Genomic DNA, 22,076 nt, shown 5'->3' on the forward strand with positions numbered 1-22,076 from the left:
ATAAAATGATAGGAAAGAAAAACAAGAGAAGGGAGGGAACAGAAATTGCATCCACTGTGTGACTTTTAAAACTATAGTAAAGCTCTGAGTTCTGATTCTGGTGATGTGGGTATTTCTCACAAAATTCTACCCACACTCACTTAAGTTCTTAAAGAGAAAAATGAATTCTCCACCCCACCGCTTGCCACCAAATGTCACGGTCCCACCGGTCGCCTGCTCCGATACGTCAATCTGAGCAGCGCCGGCCGTGACTGGGGTTCACTCAGGACACTCGGGTCCTTTCCTTGAGGTACACTGCCACCAGCCAAAACCTGATTTTAGCGCCTGAAACTGCGCAAGGGGCGGCTTGGCTCGCCCCTGACCACACAATACAAGATAACAATGGTAACGTTTTTCAGCCGTTCTCTTCCGAGGCTAATGAGTCTTAGGAACACAGAACCAGAACTGGGAATATGTATTATTTATTCCTAGAAATACTACAGAGCTTTAAACAATATGGCTACAAGACATTACAATGATTTTAAAAGTACACACAACAATTTTTAAATGCAAATTTCAGAAATAAAATAAAAGGAAAAAAAGACAGAATCGTATCCTACAATCCTGAAGTGGGGGGGTCCTCCACAAGAAATCTCTCGTCGCCTACAGCCTGTTTTGCTAGACCCCCAGGTAGTGACGCTGACTATAGGGAGAAGAGTCTTAGTTATACCTTGCAGACTCCCTCATCCCTCCCACCCTTGGGATTTTTAACCATTCCCTTGCTGAGCCTAGTGAAGGTCCCTAGATATAGGATCTTTCCCATAAAGAATTTGTCCCTGCTTTGAAGTAGATTTTCTACATTCCTCAAGTGATAAGAGGTGATTTAGTGCAGGGCCAGAGCACCTTTTGGCCTGTTGGCTGGACACTATTGCTCTCCCCCCCAATCTGGTTTATGAGGGGTCTCAGATCTTATCTTACATCCTAACTCCAGAGGAGTCCACAGATGGCTACACTCCCTGGGTCACCAATAGTCCACACACATAATACATGACATGTTCTGATCTCCCACATAATAATCACAGGCGGCATGATTTTACCAAACATACCAGACATACATTGATTGAACAGATAATCATAACAGGAGGCATACGTTAATTTGATCGATCACCTGATCTGATCGTTACAGTCTGGTCTTATATACAGTATCTAATGCAAAAACAATTACTACAGTAGATTAACTCTTGATGAACCAGCAATTCAAGACATGAAAGCTTAAATTACTGTGGTAGAATTAATTGGAGAGATGACATACAGTATATGCGTTAAGGATGGCAATCCTGGTGCATTTTTTCTATCCTGGGTTCTGGGATTGAAAAATGCTCAATCCTAGGATTCCCAAAATCCTGGATTGGCCTCCCTAATAATAAAAATAGAAAGCCCAACCCCCCAAAACAGTCCACCTGCACATTTATTCATGTGATAGGTGTTGCTGCTAGGTGCGGGAGTGCGGCCTGGAGCATCGCGGTGAGGCCGGTAGTGCGGGGGTGTGGCTGGCAGGCTGCCCAATGTGACCTCTGACCATTTAACACTGCTCCAATCCCGGGATTCAAATCCTGGCAATTTTAGGGCCAAATCCTTGGATCGGCCACCCTAATGTGCATGTTACTGCATTGTACAGTTGCTTAGCATAGCCATGTTGCTGGTTATTTTTTGTAGAGGTAATCTGTACTAAATGTACAATCTCAATCTGACAAGTTTAGCATATGTTCCTGCACGCAGCTATGGAGTAAGTGTGCATTGTGTGCTTTGCTTGACAGAAACATTAAGGGGATTATTCAGTAGCCGCAGAGATTGCCACGGCTACATTAGTTGACTGTGCTTCCCAATGCAGTAAGTTGTTGACACTGATAAGGTCAACATAGACAAAAGGTCTACACAAGAAAATAGTTGACATGAAAATGGGCGACACGTGATAAGGTTATTTTGTTGAACTCTTTCATACTTTACCGTCTACATAGACCCTTATTGGGAATGGTAAAGTGTGTCGAGCGCAGCAAATCATGCCGGGAGGTGGGGGGATGAAAGTGGTACACTAATTTGGGGTCCATTTGCTGAAACCTACATATTGGCACACAAACCAACATGAAACAGACATGTTGACCTTTTACATGTTTTGACCATTTCCATGTCCACCTTTTTGCTTATGTCGACCTATAGACTGTCTACACTTTCTACCTATCAACCGCACACCTTTGGGGAGAAATGTTGCCCATTTTATATGTTCATTAAATTTAATGCTGAAATAATGGGAAATTTCCCCATCAAGTCAATTGCCAGGCATCTGGCTAGTCATTCACATACATGTGCCATGATCATACCTACAACATGGGCTTGTCCAAAGCTCATACTAGAAGAGAGGTGGTCTAAAATTGCACACCAATTTATAATACACATCCCAGTATAGTGTGCGATCAAAAAATATACTTCATATGAAATATAAAGCATAACTCAAAGACCTTGGAAATTTACTAAAAGTACAAATATCACTGCACCAATAGTGGTTCATTATAAATAGTGGTTCATTATAAATAGTGGTTCATTATAAATAGTGGTTCATTATAAATAGTGGTTCATTATAAATAGTGGTTCATTATAAATAGTGGTTCATTTGAAATGCTTTACCTGTATTCTGAAAGTTAGGTTTCCTGAGATGACCGGACTGCCACCTTGCTACTCACTTCCCTAATTCTATTTGGTTGGTGCAGACTAGATTGATAGAGAGAGCAGGGGTCATGGTGAAGGGTCTGATGATATTATGACAGCAAGTATTCATAGTAGATGGCCATGCATTCTTTGCCAGGACTATGGGGCCTATGTACTTATAATCGCTGCAATTGTTTGTTTGGATTTTGGTGAATAGGGTTCAGACCGCAGTCCGACAACTGGATACATAGTCCCCTACAGTGGCTGTCTTTCACATGGAAACCGAGCCTCTTACCGTTTTAGGGATGTATTTAGGAAAACCCTGTGTAAGGAATCATTGGGTTAAATTTACTCAGATGGGAGTTATGTTGCCCATAGCAACTAATCAGATTCTATTATCTTCTAGACGGTGCTAAATAAATAAGAGGTAGAATCTGATTGGTTGCTATGGGCAACGTGCCATCCTCATCTTAGAAATCGTCCCATCTTAGTATATTTACCCCATTATGTACTTTTGCTGAAGTTTATGATGTTGGGGGGGGGGGGGGGGTTTACTGCCGCTAGCCAAGCAGTGCCAAATAAGTATGCTTTTCTACACTTGTTCAACTGAATCAGGCTGCCAAAGGTATGGGGGGGGGGGGTAGGTAAGTGCTGGTCAGATAAGTACTATACCTGTGTTGATAAATCTGCTCCTCAGTTCCAAGACTCAGGGCTGTAACTAGGTGTGTGCCAGCTGTGCCTTGCCCACAGCTCATCTGCACTGTAGGCATACCATTGGCACACACCTAGTCCCCCGACTCTCCTGGCCACAGCCAGTGACAGAGTGCCCCCTCCATGATGCACTGTGCTCCCCAGCCAATAAGTCCCCAGGCAATCACAGCACCACCTGCCGAGCAGAGCGCTGAGTCTAGGACACAGAGGGGGAGCGCTGTGCTGATGCTGATTGGTGCTCCACCTCTGTTTCCTAGACTCAGCGCTCTTATTAGCAGCAGGTGGTGCTGTGACTAACTGAGGAGGATGTCGGCTGGGGAGCACAGTGCAGCTTGGAGGGGAGCTGTCATTGCCTATGGAGAATGGAGGACAGAGCAGCAGAAGCAGCAGTGGGCACTGGCAGCCCAAAAAAAATAGTATGTAAAAATGAGAGAAGGGGGACATGGCTGACACTGGAGAAGGGGGAAAGGCTGACACTGGGGGGAGGGGTGAGGTGGAGATAGCTAAAACTGTGAAGAAGGATTGTCAGACTGACACGGGGGGGGGGGGGGGGGGACACACTACTCCTGTGCACAATGTGTCCATAAGCGGCACTTGTCCTGTGGGCATTATGTGTGTAAGGGGCGCTACTCCCATGGGCATTATTGGTTCTATAATGTGACCACGCCCTTCCCTTGTGAAGCCATACCTCTATATTTTTGGTACTCACTGTTGTTATTTTGTTGCCGGGGAGAGCAAATTCCATTTCTGGCACAGGGCATCAAAATATCTAGTTACAGTACTGCCTAGAATGTTAGCTTAGAGAGAGAGAGGGTGAGATGTACTAAGCCCTGGAAAGTGATAAAATTGAGAGTGATAAACCACCAGCCAATCAGCTCCTTACTGTCTTTATTCAAACCCAGCCTGTAACATGTCAGTCAGCTGCTGATTGGCTGGCAGTTTTTCACTCTCCATTTTATCACTTCCAAAGCTTAGTACATCTGGCCCTCTAGAGAGAGAAAAAGATAAAGTATTCAGCCAATCAGCCTTGTCTTTTTTCAAACACAGACTCTAAAATACAGGTAACAGCAAGCATCTGATTGGTTGCTACTTTATCTGTTCTTTGGCATCATTGGGGGGGGGTTTAGTTTTTTTCTAATTTGTTTATGGCTGACTCCTTAACACGGGATTATTACAATCCCTAAATTAAAAAATGAATTGGTGCATTTTCTGAAACTGCTAGAGAGGCAGTTCCTGCAGCTTGTGTAGTAGAGGAAAGCTGTGTTTTATAGAGTACTGAGCAAACACAGGAGGCTGAATACTCTGAGCTGTGCCACGCAGACAATACAACAGTTCGGTTCATCTAGTGTGACAGATCTGTCACACTTGTTTCTGTACTCCTACTCTCACAAAGCCATTTATCCCTCTATCGCTGTACGTGGATGTACATCACTATAACCTTTCTGATTATTTTTTATCAAATGTCTTTTTTGGAGTTTAGGTGTTGCTGAAGCTGTACAAAGTTCCTATATCCTTTCTTATTTTGCCACAGACATATATTGTAGGAATATCAGGTGTGTCAGCTGTTTGGCAGAAGAAGGTTAAGTGGCGTCTGTGTACATATAAATTACCCTTTTTGTTCTATCTGTTTAATGTTGATTCACAAGACAGAGAGTTGAATGGACACGGTGTGGATTCTAGAATGCAGCGGCAGGTGTTGACATGACTGGCAAGATCTCACTCTGGTCTCCTCGCTACACAGCTGCTGCGATACAGCACATTGCTTCTGCCTGCACGAGAGATATTATTGTGGCAATGCGTTTCCTGTTTAATCCAAATGTGCAGCACTTGAAAGAGATGTGCTAGTTGCTTTTGTCATCAGGAGAGGATGCAGAAAGGTAAGGACGCATACGGGGAAGAAATGCTAGGAACAGGGGAAAAAAAAAAAAATCTTGATTTCCTGGGGGATTTGTGCTGAGTGTGAAGGAGCTACTGTTAGTTCATGGAGAGATACAACAGTTGGAAGCAGTTAGAAGAGATCAATAACAGATGCACGCTAAGATGGAATCCATTATGTACTATTGCTGATGTGTAACAGGATAGGTTTTCAAGGTGAAATCACAACCATGTTAAGGACACTTGAATCGGATTGCAATGATGACTTCATTGCTGCCTTGAAGGAAATCATGATAAACTATAGAGCAGGTTACATTAACTTTGCATTTATAGCACTCTCGGATACATCATGGCTATTGTTGTTGTAGGTGACCTATCTCTGGCAGATGAATGGCACCATTGACTTATACAGGGCTTGAACCAACCATGACCCTTATCCCATTGAAATGTCACGGGCAGACGCTCCATCTGGCTGTAGTTTTCTTTCCAGCCAAGTTTTATAATAAGGCTTAATTGCTGTTCTTGAGTTTTCTTTTTTTTTTTTTTTTAGTCACTACGATAAATAAATGCAGGGCTGTTTCCAATACACTTCATTAAATATATTTGGCACGCAATGGGATGGCACATTTTAAAGTTCTGATTACTGAAATGTGTTTTACTGTCAAGATTCCATTCGTCTTACTCTTTGCTGAAAATGAGATTAATCAATAACTTCTAATAAAATAATCAGTGGAAAAAGAAAAGTTAGATATTTGTAAATATTCTATTATACTTTTATTACTTTCAGTACATGCTATATTATAATATCATTTACTTGCCTTTTATCTTGGCTGGGGGTACACCTGTTTTAGTATGTGTAAATCTGTTAATTAAGAATAGGATTACAGGTGTTCTATTCCTCACTTAACTTTATTGTACTATGGAAATCTATTAGGACTACTCACCTTACATAAACACCTCTTTGGTTTTTTTTAATATTTTCTGGTCCGCTCCCTGAAAGAAGTGTTAAAATTCTGATTTGTGTTATCACAGGAGTACTAAAACATAATTGCAACATTTCAGTTGTATACTTTTACTGCTGTCAAGGCAGATCTTCAACTCCCTAAAGGTAATGGTTTCCCATGGGATAGATTTGCAATATTTATGTGTGCTAGCATGTTATTTTTATGACCAGCCTTCCAAGTTTTTGTTACGATGTCTCATTTTCCAGACATTTTCAAACAACTCCTGCATCCTACTTTTACGCATAAGAACAATTTTCTAAATGTACCTGGTACATGGTGTGTTAAGTAGGCAGGTTTTTCCATAAAAATGATTGGGAATGTGTCCCTATGGTTACACCACCTACACAATAGACTAGTTATATATTCTTGCTTGTGAATGTTTATACAAATAAATTGTACAGTGGTCACTAAAATATTCTGATTTATAAATCCAATGTGGTTTAGATATCTTGGGGCTTGCTAGTAGCACCATTTTCTTGAACTGGTTTCATCCGTCAGTTAAGTTTAGTCTAAAGTTACATGACTATCTTTTACAATACTTTTCTATGGTGCACCCTATGAGGTGGAACATGAAGCTAAGGGGAGGGGCAGGAAAATCAACAGGAAAATATTTTCCTGGTAATAATTAGACTTGTGTAGTTCCACCCATGGTTGGAATTCGGGGTTTAAACCAATCCTTTGAGTTTAAGATTGCAAAATAGCTTGTACGTGCCCCCCCCCCCCCCCCACTCCACCCCAAAAAACTATGGGGGGTGTATGTGCATATGTGTGTATATTTATCATGACCTGGCTTAGAAATAATCTAGATAATATTATATATTTATTGACACCACAAGGGTTTTGCAGCACCTACAGAATAAATGAATGAATAAAACCAAGAAAACAGTGACTTAAAGTACAAGGCAATTTAGGACAAGTACATGGTAATAAAGATAGTTACACCAGGGGACAAGACAAAGAAATAAATATATGGGTGGCAGAGATCTAAGGTTAGGTGTAAATAATAAATATATAGTATAAGAGAGGAAAAAGCCCTTGAGGATGGAGGGCCGTGCTCGTGAGAGCTTAAATTATTAAGGAGAGGAGCAGACAGGGATGACACAGAAGGGGTGTGAGCATTATCAGAAGGTTAGGATGAGAGATGGCTGGGTTTATGAAGAAATGGGACTTGAGCCTGTTTAAAGTTTTACAGAGAGGTGGAGAGTCTGATAGGGAGGGGTAGGGATTTCCAGAGATAAGGAACACAATGACCAAAATCTTGGAGCTAGGAATGGGAGAGGTTAGGAGGCGGTTATTCACTGTTAGGGCTGGTGCTTCGGTGGGTGGTGTCCGCGCTCAGGTCGCAGATGTTCGCCCAGCATCTCTAGGCAGGGGCATCAGCGCCACTGCTAGTCTGGCTTCTTGAGGCATCCTGACATTACCAGCACCAGCTGAGTGGTGAGATTACGAAAAAATTCTGTCTCAGCGGTTAGGCAGGATGCTGGTTAAAGGTTTTTGCCTTTCCCTGGTTGGTGCTGTCGTGAGTGGCTTCCTGTATTCCCGTGGGCATCCTTACTCTTCCAGCCTGTGCACTAGCAGTGCGTCCCTGGCTCCGAGCTAAGCTTAGTTCCTTGGAACATTTATTTTGTTGTTGGTTAGCATTCCATCCTGTGCATTGCTGCATTTCTCACATATTATTCTACCATCTTTATTTACCATCCTGTGCATTGTTGCACTTGTCTAAATATAATTTTATTATATTGCATATCATCCTGTACATTGTTGCATTTGCTTCCTATTATGTAAGAATTCCTTCTACAGGAGTGGTGGTTGGTGTATGCCTTTGGTATCTGGCGTGAGCCAATCTTTCTAGTCTGCTTCTTATTGTCATGCTTAACCTCCATGAGCTGACCTGTCCATTTGTAAGTCCAGGTGGCATCCTGGTAATTGGTGAACCTAATCCATCAAGGAAAGGAGGCTATTAATGGTGAAGATTTAGTATAACAGGAGGAAGTAGCCAGTTGGCAGGAGAGACAGCGTGCATTCAACCTTAACCAGTCTACAAGCACCAGAGCCCACAGTGACTTGGCAATGCTCCAGCTGTGACACCTGCCAGTGGATCAGGGTCATGTGATCCAGTGCTGCAGCTCAGGTTGAGCGGTGCCATCCTGTGCCCTATTCCAGGTGTTAGCAGGTCCCCTGGGACTGAGCCAATGGTTAGGGGCAGAGCTCCTTTGTTAGAGCTGCAGCCGCACTTAAATCCCACTCTGAACCATTTCTGAATCAGTTCTGATGTTTAAGCTGGTGACCTTTCAGGGCACTGGAATTTTAAAGCAATGTGTTTAGTAAAAGTCACACGAGGAACTGAATTAGCCAATACATTAGTTAATTTAGAGGTACCTTTTGTTATTAATGATTTATACATAAGCATCATATGGACAAAGATGTGAAATCTAGGTTTCACATAGTCTGTGTGTTTATTACTTTTTTCTTCAGATCTCTGTGTAGCATCTTTACAAATACTTTAATGTACAGTATGTGTTTCATCCATTTACAACTCCCCCATAAATTATTTTCTCAGCACTTGGATGACATGAAATGTAAGCAAATGGAATTGGTTACATTCAATCATTTTATGTAAATAATTAAATAGTTTCCATATGGATGAGAACAAACTGGAGTTGTTTACAGTGTTAACTCTATTATGTTTTCAAGGTTGAATGCATTGATAAGCATGAGCATATTATAAAAGCACAATTTATAACAAGTGAGTTTCTAAACCATAAAGAATTGTAGGTATTGTGTATGTCCAGCCAAGGGCGTAACTACCATAGGTGCAGGGGGTGCAGCTGCTATGGGGCCCAGAGCTGAGAGGGGCCCACTTTGCCTGTCAAATTATCATGTGCTATATACATTTTTCACCATTAGTGGATGAATAGGGGCCCTTACAAACTTTTGCTATGGGGCCCACATGTATCTAGTTACGCCACTGTGTCCAGCTATACCTCTGCATTCTCTTTTGGGGTAAACCATTGAGTATGAGCCCAGCTATACATCTGTATTCTCTTTGTAGGGGAATAATTGAGGGCATGGTGTATCAATCCACAATTATACTAATCACTTGTGTACTAACATAAGTATCACAAATGACAGCTCGCCTTAAAAAGAGCATCCCTTTGTGATGCCCTCAGGCTGCGGTATCGCTCTGAGCATGCACAGGCAGATGCATGGGTGCTGGGAGGGATCCAATCTCCATTACCATCTCCACCAAAGGCCAGCATTGCCATTGCTTAGCGCATATGGGAAATGTGTGAAAAGCCTGAAAACAGGCTTTAGATAATGAAGATGCATGTATAGGTATTTATGATAATGTAATAGCCTACTACTCTTGGACACTTTGCAGTACTGAATGGGGATTGAAACGTGTTTAGTTGAAATGATTCTCTTTTTACATGGTGGGTTTTTGAATTGTTGGTTTAGGAACAAAAGTAAGAAAAACTGCAACAATTCTGCTAATAGTGTACCTAAAGTGTAAAATGTTTTTGTTCACTGCTTGTACAAACAGCCAGATGTGCCAAGATATTTGTGTATCGCCAATGGCTGTGCTGCGCAGCCGACGCAATATGTCTGTAAACAATGTCACTCACAGACATTTTTTAGGTACACACACACGCTGACGGGTTAACGATATATCTCCTAGTGCAGTGGTTCCCAAACTGTATGTCATGGCTCCCTGGGGTGCCTTGGGACACTTGCAGGGGTGCCATAGGTTGATAGTTCAGGACCAATGCAAATTATTTATGGTCAATTATTTATGGAAAAAAACAGGGCTGGTGGCTGCCAATCCTGGAATATGTGTACAAACAGATGCAAATCCTGCCCTTTACCACATAACACATCTTAAGTATTACATATAAACACAATCTACTTACTTTTATCTTTTTTTTGGCCTAGGGGTGCCGTGAAAAAAATTCTGATACTCTAGGGTGCCGTGATTCAAAAGAGATTGGGAATCCCTATCCTAGTGTGTACCGAGCTTAACACTTTCTTGTATGTAGTGCCAACATATTTACATCATTGCTAGTCTTGGTGAACACAAACACACAATAAAATGGGAGAAAACCAGTGGAGTAGCAAAAAGCTAAAAACATGTGAATGTGGAGAAAACATACAAACTGCACACAGATTAAGATATCTTTAGAATGTAACCCCATACTGCTAACCTCTATCCCATTGTGATAAGGTAATTCCACATGATTAGTTAATTTTAGTCTCATTTTATGTAATTATCGTTAAATAAATATTCTGTTTTTTTACAAGCTCAATTTGTCTTTCTTAGTAGTTGACTATTTTTGTAAAGAACATTTTATGTCCACCAGTGGCAGCTGCATTCCCAGGAGAAAGTATTTAATTGAGTCAAGAATCTCAGTACAGTACTGATAAATTACAAGGGTACAGAAAACATTTGCTTGTGCGGCAGTCTGACAGGGCCACTCATTATATTGCGAATGTAGCAAAAACTTCATGCTTTTCAATGTCATAATTGGTTCATACAGATATGTTTTTATTTTTTAAAAATAACTTTCTTTTTTTATTATTATTCCTAAACAAACACAGAAGATGCTGTACCAGGGACCTGAATTCTTTTCTCTTCTCATTTGTAGAATACAGTACCAATCTGAGAATGGTATTAATCTGGACCAGGATAATTAAAGTGCATACTGGGTAGTTAGATCAAATCTATAGTAACATAACTATATCGACTTGCCGCAAACCTTAACAAAATCTGTAGTACAGGTTGAGTATCCCTTATTCAAAATGCTCGGGACCATGAGCATTTTGTATAAGGAATTATTCCGGATTTTGGACTATTTTTTTTACATACTCATCTGGTCCCCTTGCGGCCCCCTGGCAGTCCCCCAACGTCCATGATGTCCCCTGGCATCCACGGCGATCATCCGAGTCCCAATGATGCATTGTGCATATGCGCGGGTCACCAAAGCACCCACGCAATGCATCCTTGGGACCGGGGATGCAGCTGAAGACGAATCCGATGGCTGCCGTGGACTCCGGGGGATGAGGTGAGTATGAAAAAAGTGCGGGGTAAGGGGGGCCCAAAAAATGAATATTCTGAAAACCTACGGTCTTCTGATTATTTAGGTTTTGGGATATCCGGATAAGGGATACCCAACCTGTACTACAAAGGTGAGCCAGAAGAATGCATTACTACAGAGGCCATTTTAGAACTTTGTTAATACAGCAGTTATGCATGCAAAGGGCCAGATGCACTAAGCTTTAAAAGTGATAAAATGTAGATTGATAAACAGCCAGCCAATCAGCTCCTGTCTGACATTTTTCAAACACAGTCTGTGACATGGCAGGTAGGAGCTGATTGGCTGGCTGTTTATCACTCTCCATTTTATCACTTTTGAAGCTTAGGTCATCTGGCCCAAAGTGTGCTAATACAGAGTGATGAAGCTGAATTTGCTACTACAGTTTAAGTGTGGCCGATAAATGCATAACAATGATGGAGGATATATATATATATATATATATATATATATATATATATATATATATATATATATATAGATAATGATATATATTGTAACTGCAGAGATGATGGGACATATAATATCACAGGATGGACAATTTCCCGATGGTGACACATCGCTGTACACTTTTGCCTTCATGATGACTTTTTTCAGAATGTAGAGAGGCATAACATAGCTGTCATAATTAGAGGGTGGTTAGAGTGGAAAATATCTAGGGTCCCACAAGGACAAGGGGGCCCACAAAGCTACAGCTTCCAAGTTCCGGTGTCCGAATAGACCAAATCTGTGAGTTGGATTTTCGGACTCTTGGATCATTGTCTGTTGCAAAATGCTGGGACAATCTGACTGACCACTGTCTCCTGCTTATCTGAGGACAGGGTTCACCTGTGGAGGGTTGTGTCCATGGGGGTACCCTCGCAGCTACTTTTGTGTGTCTGTGCCCTGGAAGTGTCTCTGAGAAGTATTTTGTACAGCTCCATCCTAGTCTGCTGTTTCCCTGCTTGGCTCCACCGGGAAACTACGAAGGTCCACCTTGAGCATTTACCAAGGGCCTCCTAGCTACTAGTTACAAAACTGAATGGGTAATAACTGTATAATAGTTCCTATTTTTGTCTAGTAAGTTTTGGTTTATTGTGGCTGCTACCTACAAGTGAGTACTATATGATGTTTCTGTAAAATATGGTTCTGTAGCCATCATAACATGATGATCTTGTGGGTGCAAATCATTGCATCAGTGGGTGCACTTTATGGCTGCCCAGAATCACTTAAAAGCAGTGGCGTAACTATAGAGGGTGCAAGTCAACCCTTTTCTAACCCATGCTCTCTCTCCCCCTGCCTTGCCTTGCCTTACTTACATTCGCACTCTTCCCCTCACCCCCTCTTCCCCCCCCCCCCACTCCTCTCTCTCTATCTACCTGCCTCTCACTCACTCTGTGTCATCTCTCTTGCCCCACCCCTCTTTCGCTCCCACATGGTCCATCCCCACTGCTGCGGAACGTGGAAGCTGGCACCAGGGCACAGGAGACCTGACTGCTAGTACTGGGTGGGTGGTGGAGAATAGCAAAGTGAACCCCAGTAGGTTTTAGCACATAATGATACTTTGCGTATCATCTTATTATGAATTGGGGAACATAAATATAACGATTTAATGCAACATTTCTTAGGATAAGCAATAATACTTTAGAATTTGTTTGATGTGTTTTGCATGTTCATTATAAAATGACTTGTTAAATGGCCTCCAGTTGATCAGAAATGTATTTTATTACAATGATCTCGAGTCTGTGTTTGGCATGGGATCACTTTGTTTCATATATTATTATTTTACTTTAGCTTTTGGCGACATGATGTGTAAAAATGTAGTTAATCAAATCTTGACAACATGCATTAGTCACATGACTAATGTCAAGTTTTCATGCTCAGAGGGAAAAATGATGGACAAGCAGGCAAGTGTATGACTTATAGGTTGCTTTGAGGAATACTCTTATTGTTTTGTTCATATTTTTGTTTAAAAAAAATTAGGTGGCAATGTGAAGCCACTACTAAATGCTTTGTCCTCCAGATTTATCACTTAGGGGGTCAATCCTACGGGTGCATCTGTACCTAGCACTACTGTGGACATGATATGTAACTGGCACTAATGGGGACATGATATCTAACTAGCACTAAATATGTGCAATGACATGATTGCTTGGCATTCAAATTCAGTACCAGAGATAGTACACAAATATTGTTTCATGTTTTAAAACCTTATTTCATGTACAAATAAAATATATGTGTGTTTTTCATGTGTTTAATGTGTTTGTACAACATAAATGCAAGATACCTCATTCAAATATAAAAAATATTACAAAATACAGAATAATCTGTTATCCAAAATTCTTCTGGTCCTGAGCATTTTGGATAAGGGATACTCAACCTGTACAAGGTATAACAAACAAATATAAGAACAGAGGAGGAAGGAGCAGGGACCTGCAGGTGAAGACTTGAGGGCCATCACTGACTTTTTTTTTTACTATTAATATATTTTATTCAATTAAACTTTTGATATACAATTTACAATATACAAGAGTTTCAAGTAATACATACAAAAGGCACAATGTCCTTCCGAATATTGCAAAGTACACTTTGACTATTCAAAATCTAGGACAAGTACATGGCGCTTTAAATTCTTAACTCAATCTTATTTTTTTAACCTAAAATTGCATAATGACACAAGTGTTGCACTATACTATATGTTTTAAGACATGTTCCTAAAATTGCCCAAAACTACTACTACTGTTAAACTATTGTTTTAACTACTATTAAACTACATTTTTAATTATATTTCTTCATTCTTTTTGAATATGCTCTTCACATTCTATTTTTAATAAGAGTCAGAAATGGAAGTGATATGGGTAAAGAAGAAAGCTGAAACCTATATCAGTGCAGAGTGATGTTTAGGCATGTTTGCTCAAACATTGTTAATTTATTGTGACAGATCCACTTTAAAACCAATTTAAGTTGTATTGGCCTGGCAAACATGTCCTGAAAAGCAATCTTCGTTAAGTATATCTTTGTGATCCAAGCACTGCAAAAATAATTAATAACAAATGTCTCCAGAGACATTTGAAACAAAATGAGTGAGCAAAAATGATTTTGCATACATCATTTTTCACCTTTCATGCAAGCCTAAAGATAAGACTGGAACTTACATATCACCATTGGTCTTCATTGGTCTTCAGATGAACCGCACAAGACTTGTCTAGTTCCCTGACATTCACACTGCAGGTGAGATCATACTTGCTAAGATTATCAGAGAGACTACCTGAAATAATAGCAATCTCAACTGACTTCCTTAATGTAGGATTGAAGATGGGATATTGCTATGGGCGTCCAATCAGAATTTATCTATTATCTTCTAGAAATTGCTTAAGAAATTAAGTAGAATCTGATTGGTTGGTATGGGCAACATCCTATTAATAGAACTCCCATTTTAGTAAATTTAATCCTGTATATCAGTAATCCTCCAATGGTCATTGGAGGATTAATTAGTTCCCCCCTGCCCATGGGGAACTGTGACCTGCGGGTGGGACAGCGGGATACTATCCAATTAGTGGGATTGTCCCACTGGAATTGGGACAGTTGGGAGGTATCATCACAGCATTTGGTACATCAGATTATTGTGCTAACTCCAACATCTTTAGTTCTTGAAAACAGATTTAAACGTCAGCAGTACCCTCACTGAGGTAATAGCAAGAACTACTGTGGGGCTATTTTTAAGATAATCCTTCATGAAAATAAAAGTAGCCACACAGCACACAGGGCGAGATGTACTAAGCCATGAAAAGTGAGATACAATTGAGAGTGATAAATCACCAATCAGCTTCTACCTGTCATTTTTCAAACACAGCCTGTGGCATGGCAGGTAGGAGCTGATTGGCTGGTTGTTTATCACTCTCCATTTTATCACTTTTCAAGCTTAGTAATACTGACCCAAAGAGAGAAATAACATTTTAATCTAATGCGTTTCTAAATTTGGGAGACATTAAAACTCAAGTCAAGTTAAAATGGACAATTTAGGAAATGCTGTCATGTGAAGATGCTTAGGGGTATATTTACAATCATATTCTAGCTATTATTCTAGCTATTATCTTCTAGAACAGGGATGTGGGACGTCCATCGTAATCATTTGGACTGGTCCTGTCAATGCAACGGCAGGTGGGACTCGAGAATTCAGCAGATCAATTTAATTTTATTCATGTTATTATTATTATTATTATTATTATTATTATTATTAAATGGAGCACAGCATAGATATAATTCACTAGATCTCAGTTACCTCCTTATAGTTATAGTATACTGAAAGGCTATTGGCTGAAAATAGAGGGCACTGCGGTATGCTGGGTGAAATTGATCATTTTGTATGGTCAGCAAATGCTATAAATATGCAAATAGCTCTTTATAGAAAAAAATAACCCCACTCCTGTTGTAATAGGTGCTAGATAAATGATAAGTAGAATCTCATTGGTTGCTAAGGGCAATATTCCCACTTCTGAGACACTTCACTTTAGTAAATATACCCCTTAGTCATACATCTGTGTGCATGAATTTTCTTCACTGATACCATAGTTTTGCTTTTTAATTTCCATTTTATGTGATAAAAAACAATAAAAAGTTTTAGCCTTTGGCCATTCAGGGATTCAACTTTTCCCATTCTTGCTAGAGTACAAATGGATAATAATACTTCACTTTAAAAAGTATAAGGCTGGTGTGGAAAGTTTATTTTAATTTTATTTATTGCAGGGGCTAATATCAGTTCTAAGTCAACTTGCTGGTTGTAGTATACCTCTTACAATGTCTAGGTTGACAGTCAATAGATCAACCCCAAAAAGACAGCGGAAATGGTTGACTTGGGAAAGGTTGACATATGAAAAGATTGAAGTGATTGTTTCACTCTGAACACTTTGTTGTCAGTGTTCACACCTGAGCACATGGCATACCCTTGTGTGGCTTGCTTCACTCGCTATGCTATGGTTTACCGTTCCCATTCGGAGTCCGCATGGATGGCATGAAATAGTAAAAAAAAAAATGTCAAAAACTTATGTCGACCTTTTCATGTGTTGACCATGTTGGCCTAATGTTTGTGTCAACCTTTTGATCATGTCAAACATATGTATGTCAACCATACGGTGTTGTCAGCTTCCTACACTTTTGAGGCTGGAAAGATCCCTAAATAACAGTATTTAAGCACAAATTAATCCAACTATAATCCATAATAAATGCATTATATAAATTAAAAGCAACTTGCTTAAATGCAAATCCCCAGTCATTCCCGACAGTTGGTAGCTTGGGCCAGTTCCACTACAATAGCAAGACCACAAGTTTTAGGTTGCCCATGTACAGTATATTGGAAGCCACCACTAATACCCCTTTCTGCACAAATAACCCGGTTTGTAGCTGGGTCAACCAGGGTCTCTGTGCTCTGTCTGTGGCCATTTGAAAACCCCAGGACCAGGAACCTGGCTTTCCAGGGTTAAAAGAAGGGTTAATCCCGCGTCGGACCCAGGTTGCTGCCTCCTCCCCGGCCCCCGATGATGTGCCACCACTCCACACCGCCCCCTTTCTGATGCTAATCATTCATGGACCCGTGTCCAAATCCTGGGTGTGACCAGATATTTGCAATGTGAAAGGAATATGAGTAACTACGGTATGTGCAGGGTTGTTGCCTTGATGGAAGGGATGCCACAAATAAAAACAAATGTCATGATGGGAGTCCTGTTTGGCGTCATTGTTACTTGAGCTTAAAACATTTTTCGTGATAAATATAAAAGACCGCTTATTTCTAATAATACTATCCAGTGCTCATATTAAAATTAAATAGACAAAAAAAATCCTTTCAATTAAAGCAAAAATAAAAAAAAAGATATTCTGTCAGATGTTCACATTATAACTTGTTCCTGTAGCTTTTTGATCACATTCTAAATGACCAATTAATACCTCCAAATATTAGGAACAGAAGGCATCCCCACATCACAATGGCTAAATGGCTTTGTTCCCTAGTGACATGTTAATAATACAATAGGACCTCTCCTATCTTTTAGAACATACAGTTTTACTCCCATGAGCATTCTCCTTGCTATTTTTATATGTCTGCATTTCTTATATTTCTTTTCCATTAGTGCCCGGGGTGTATGTGTGTGTTTACACTGCCTAAAAAAGTATGGACGGTGTAATGGTTAGCATTACTGCCTCACAGCACTTGGGTCATGGGTTCGGTTCCTGCCATGGCCCTAACTGCACGGAAGTTGCATATTCTCCCCGTACTTGTGTGGGTTTCCCCCAGGTACTCTGGTTTCCTCCCACATTCCAAAAATGTACTGGTCGGTTATTTGGCTCCTAACAAAAAAAATTAACCCTAGAATGAATGAGTGTGCATGTACATGTGGTAGGGAATACAGATTGTAAGCTCCACTGGAGTAGGGACTGATGTAAATGTTCAAATATTCTAAGTAAAGTAATAAATAAAATAAAATTTAAAAAGTACATTTTAGTTGTGACTAGAACTGTTGTACTTTGAAGTTGATGTTGAATGTTTTCATTCTTTCCAATTTGCCTGTTTCTTTTTATCTTGCCTATCACTCATAGTTACATGTTAAAGGAAAGGTCAGGAGGAGGTCACGGAATTCTGGTTGGATTAGGAGGAAAACCCATATATACAGTTACATTTGGTCTTATAGAAGTAATTAATCAGATAATGTAATTATGCAGTACAGTATGTGGCTAAAGTCCAGAATGGCCTGGAGCGTTTTGCCAACATCATCTGCATTACACATTTTAGTCAACAAGTAGTGATTCTTCATTGCAGTCCTGTCAGCACAGCATAGAGGACATACAGAGCTGGTTATTAAGGCATACTTTTACCATAAATGAATAATAGATAAGCCACTACAAGTAAAAGTCTACCATAAAAACCCTGTCATTAAGGTAAATTTTCCTTTTGAGATACTTAAAATGTAACAGCTGAATTGCCACCATTATATTAATCATTATTTTAAATCAGCATATTCTACAAACTACAGAAAGTAAATGACTGCAATTATTTTGATTTATACGCTAAGAAATGAATGGTAGCAAGTTGATGATGTCCCAACTTCCCAGCTCTAACATAGTTTATAATGCTGCATTGACTAATAGTGTATAGATAGGATTTTATTTTTTTATTTTAGTAATTGTTTAACACAATACAACCATGAGGTAACAATTAGTTGGATGGCAATGAGGCTGCTGTCATGTCCATTTCAACCCTTTCCTGTCATAAATGCCAACAGAGATGAACTGTATAGGCAGCGGTTCATACCTGGGTGGTGGACTGGGGCTACCAAGCTGCCGTGTCCCTGGCATCTGGCCTCCCTGGTGTCCGGGGCATGACTTGTGCAGCATCAGTAAGTGTACTACTCATGTACAAATCCCCAGCTTCTATGGACTTCCTGTACTCGCTAATCATCGCAGCCCAGATTAACACCTTCCAATGGAATAACCCGAAGTGTCTGTGGCAGACAGATAGAGCTTCCAATAGGAAGTCACGGCCATTCACAGTGAAGCCAGTGCAGTCTCATAGTCTGCATCTGGCTCGCTGACACTAACCTGGGTGGCAGATTTCACTGAACTGTATAGAAAATTTGCCATTAAAGCTTTGAAAGTGGCAGTTTAGCAAAGGCAGTCTCAATTTCTAACCGTTCTCCGCCATTTGCAACCATGCAGCCATATCTGCTCATTTTGGTGCCTCCTCTTTGGCAAATGCAAACTACAGTTCCTCCACCCACACAAAGAAAAACATATTTTATTAATGATTATGTGCCTTTGTCTCTAACTTGTCGGCTCTTGTCTTACCTTCACTTTTTCTGGTGGAGAAAGATGGTATCTAAGCTAGACTTTTAAGTTTTGTTTTTAATATTTAGGTCCTTAACATATGTATTCAAAAATACTTTGTCAGTTCACAATAAATCTGATTAGAAATAATCAATTATCTGAAAAGTGCTGCTCCAATCAGAGGGATTGCTGGTTCCCTCACAACAAGCTAACAAAAGAACAAAGACGCACTGGACTGAGATAACTGTTGCTCCACTCACAGCTAATATCTCACTTCAGTAGAATGATCCCTGGCTGTACCAGTTGTTTGTCCGGTGAATCCAAAATATTGTGATTAGCATCTGCACGCTTCACTTGACGCGTTTCTCTGCCTTGTCCATTCACTGGCTTCCCCAGAAGGAACACAGACTGGGACCTACCATTCATCAGTTAATTTGTATTGAGACTGTTCTCCCTATGCTGTGGGTTCCATTATCAAACTTTGCTACAGCTCTGTAGTACTGTGCTGCCCTACTGTGGTGTGGAATAATAGGATCTCCGGCAGGTGGGAGGTGGAGATTACAGTGATGTTTAAAAGTAAAAGTCTACCTAAGATTGCTTATATGTTTTTTGGCTGTGTATTGACTGGGACATCAACCAAGTTAACAAGTACCGTAGGTAATACTAAAATGCTAATAGCTATCTAGTAACAGCTTCCTGTAATACATTGAGTGAACTGGACCTACTAATCTATGATTTACATAAAGAAACAATCTTGGCATGCCAAGTCGTTAATAACCATTCACATCGCATTTGCGTCCATGTCCGCTCACTGCTTCTGTGAGTCCCCTGCCTGCCACTCTTCATCCCCCCTGAGGGCTTACAGCATCCCCCCGCCTGGCTCCGGGCTGCACATAAGATGTCACACGGACGGGATGTCAAAACATGAGATTTGGTCCGATTTATTTTCCCGATCCATCGGAAATCTTTCTAGTTTATGGGGGCCTTAAGGGGTCTATTTTATTAAGCCATGGAAAGAGATAAGGTAGATGTCAATCAGCTCCTACCTCCATAGTATAACAGTTTGTTACATAGCACAGCATATTCCATTGCACTTTACAATTCAAAACAGTGATAACACAAAACTGGGTAATAATAGACAGACATAGAGGTAGGAAGATCCTGCATGCACGCTTACAATCTATAGGGACATAGGCATTTATACACAAGGATAGATACAGGTTTTGTTGGAAAATTGGCAGGAGCTAGTTGGTTGGTACAGTACTTTATCTCACCCCATTCACTCAAAGACTTAGTAGATACCTCTAATTATGGCACAAGCTGAGCTCAGTTGATGCCATGTTGCTGCCTTGGCATTGTACCTACAGTGGCAGCACTGAATGCTCTACCTTCTGTTTTGGCCTGCATGTAATAATGACCAATATGAAAGCAGCACAGAATAATTACTGTTGGTAACTGGCACTCAAAATCTATCCTAAGGACCCCAAACAGTTCATGTTTTCATGTTTTCAAGGTGACCTATAAGGTGCACATGTGTTTTACCAACTGTCACATTTTAAGATGCATCATTTAAATGTGATCATTGGTAAAACACCTGTGCAATGCTGGGTGACCTAGAAAACATGAACTGCTTCGGGTCCTAAGGACCACTGCTGTAGCTTTCGAAGTGTGCTGTGAGTCAGTATGAGGTCCCATACCACAGAAAGTGACAGCAACCAACTATTTTTATTCTAGTTTATACCTTTTTGGAATAATTATTTTTACAATGCTTTCCTCTGATACCTTCCAGTGACTACATACAGTAAATAATACATAGTTGCCTACCCTCCCGTGTTTTGAAACTTTCTCACGGTCCCCCGGAAGGTCCTGGTTTCCTCACGGTTTTTCAGCCTTCTTGCTGACAAATTACACTGCGCAAGCGCAGATGACAGCCGCCGCGGAGACTGGCAGCAGGGAGAGGAGAGTGGGAGCGGCTGGAGCGGCAACGATAAGTACCGCTTGCAATCTTATTAGGTTAGTCACGCTCACGGATCCGCCCCCTTTTGTGTCATGCCTGCCGGGCCCGCCCCCTACTTGATTGGGCTGGCTGCCCTCTCCTGGAGAGGGCAGCTGAAAAGTCGGCAACCCTGAAATACTACAGATACTGTAATCCACAACAGATTATAGCATTATTAATTGTATGTACCGTATATACTCGAGTATAAGTCGACCCGAATATAAGCTGAGGCACCTAATTTTACAACAAAAAAAATGGGAAAACGTATTGACTCAAGTGGGACCCTCACTCGAGTATAAGCCGAGGGGGGCTTTTTCAGCATAAAAAATGTTCTGAAAAAGTAGGCTTATACTCGAGTATATATAGTATTCTTTGGATTTAGGCTAATAAAAAAAGAATCATGATTACAAATGTATTCTATCATTCTGCTGTACACTGTAGGAACGTACAGAAAAATAGTATAATAATATCAAGATATTTAAATGCACATTTGGAATGAAGGACAATTTTGTCGTCTCGTGTGATGTACATTTCACTTTAGATATGTTCTAGTTTGAGCTCATTGTACAATGTTTAGGCTTCACTTGTTCTCCATGAACACTTGAATGAGCTGTCTTCCAGCACTTGATAAGGCAGGTCAAAAGTTTACTCATTTTGATAGAAGCTAAAGAGGACAAAACTAATCTAGAGATGATGAACATTAACACATGAATTTATGACCATCATCAATAAAATAATTAGCAAAAAAAAAAAGACTTATTAATTATTAAATCCCTTAAGAAGATTGCTGGAACCACAGGGAATATTTATTTTAAAAAATGGCATTTATAAAAACTGTGGTGACAGTCACCCAAATACAAGCTCCTTGCATCTGTCCTATGTCCGGTTTGACTGATTTAAGTGTTGTAGTCCATGTTACAGTATATT

The 22,076-nt window shown here is 40.4% G+C and overlaps 1 protein-coding gene across 6 annotated transcripts in view; it reads left to right on the forward strand.

Moving 5' to 3' along the window:
* The window catches only part of INPP4B (inositol polyphosphate-4-phosphatase type II B), a 512,352-nt gene that overhangs the window by 181,011 nt on the left and 309,265 nt on the right, over positions 1-22,076 (forward strand). The window contains exon 1 of one of the 6 annotated variants that reach the window (XM_083173238.1): positions 4,715-5,270. The exons of the other annotated variants lie outside the window; for them this stretch is intronic. The gene's annotated coding sequence lies outside the window, so the exon portion shown is untranslated. Of the gene's footprint in view, positions 1-4,714; positions 5,271-22,076 lie in introns of those variants that run through there. 6 annotated transcript variants of the gene reach the window in all.

The sequence above is a fragment of the Crinia signifera genome, chromosome 1, assembly GCF_055691185.1.
Source record: "Crinia signifera chromosome 1, ASM5569118v1, whole genome shotgun sequence".
In the NCBI taxonomy this organism is placed as follows: domain Eukaryota; kingdom Metazoa; phylum Chordata; class Amphibia; order Anura; family Myobatrachidae; genus Crinia; species Crinia signifera.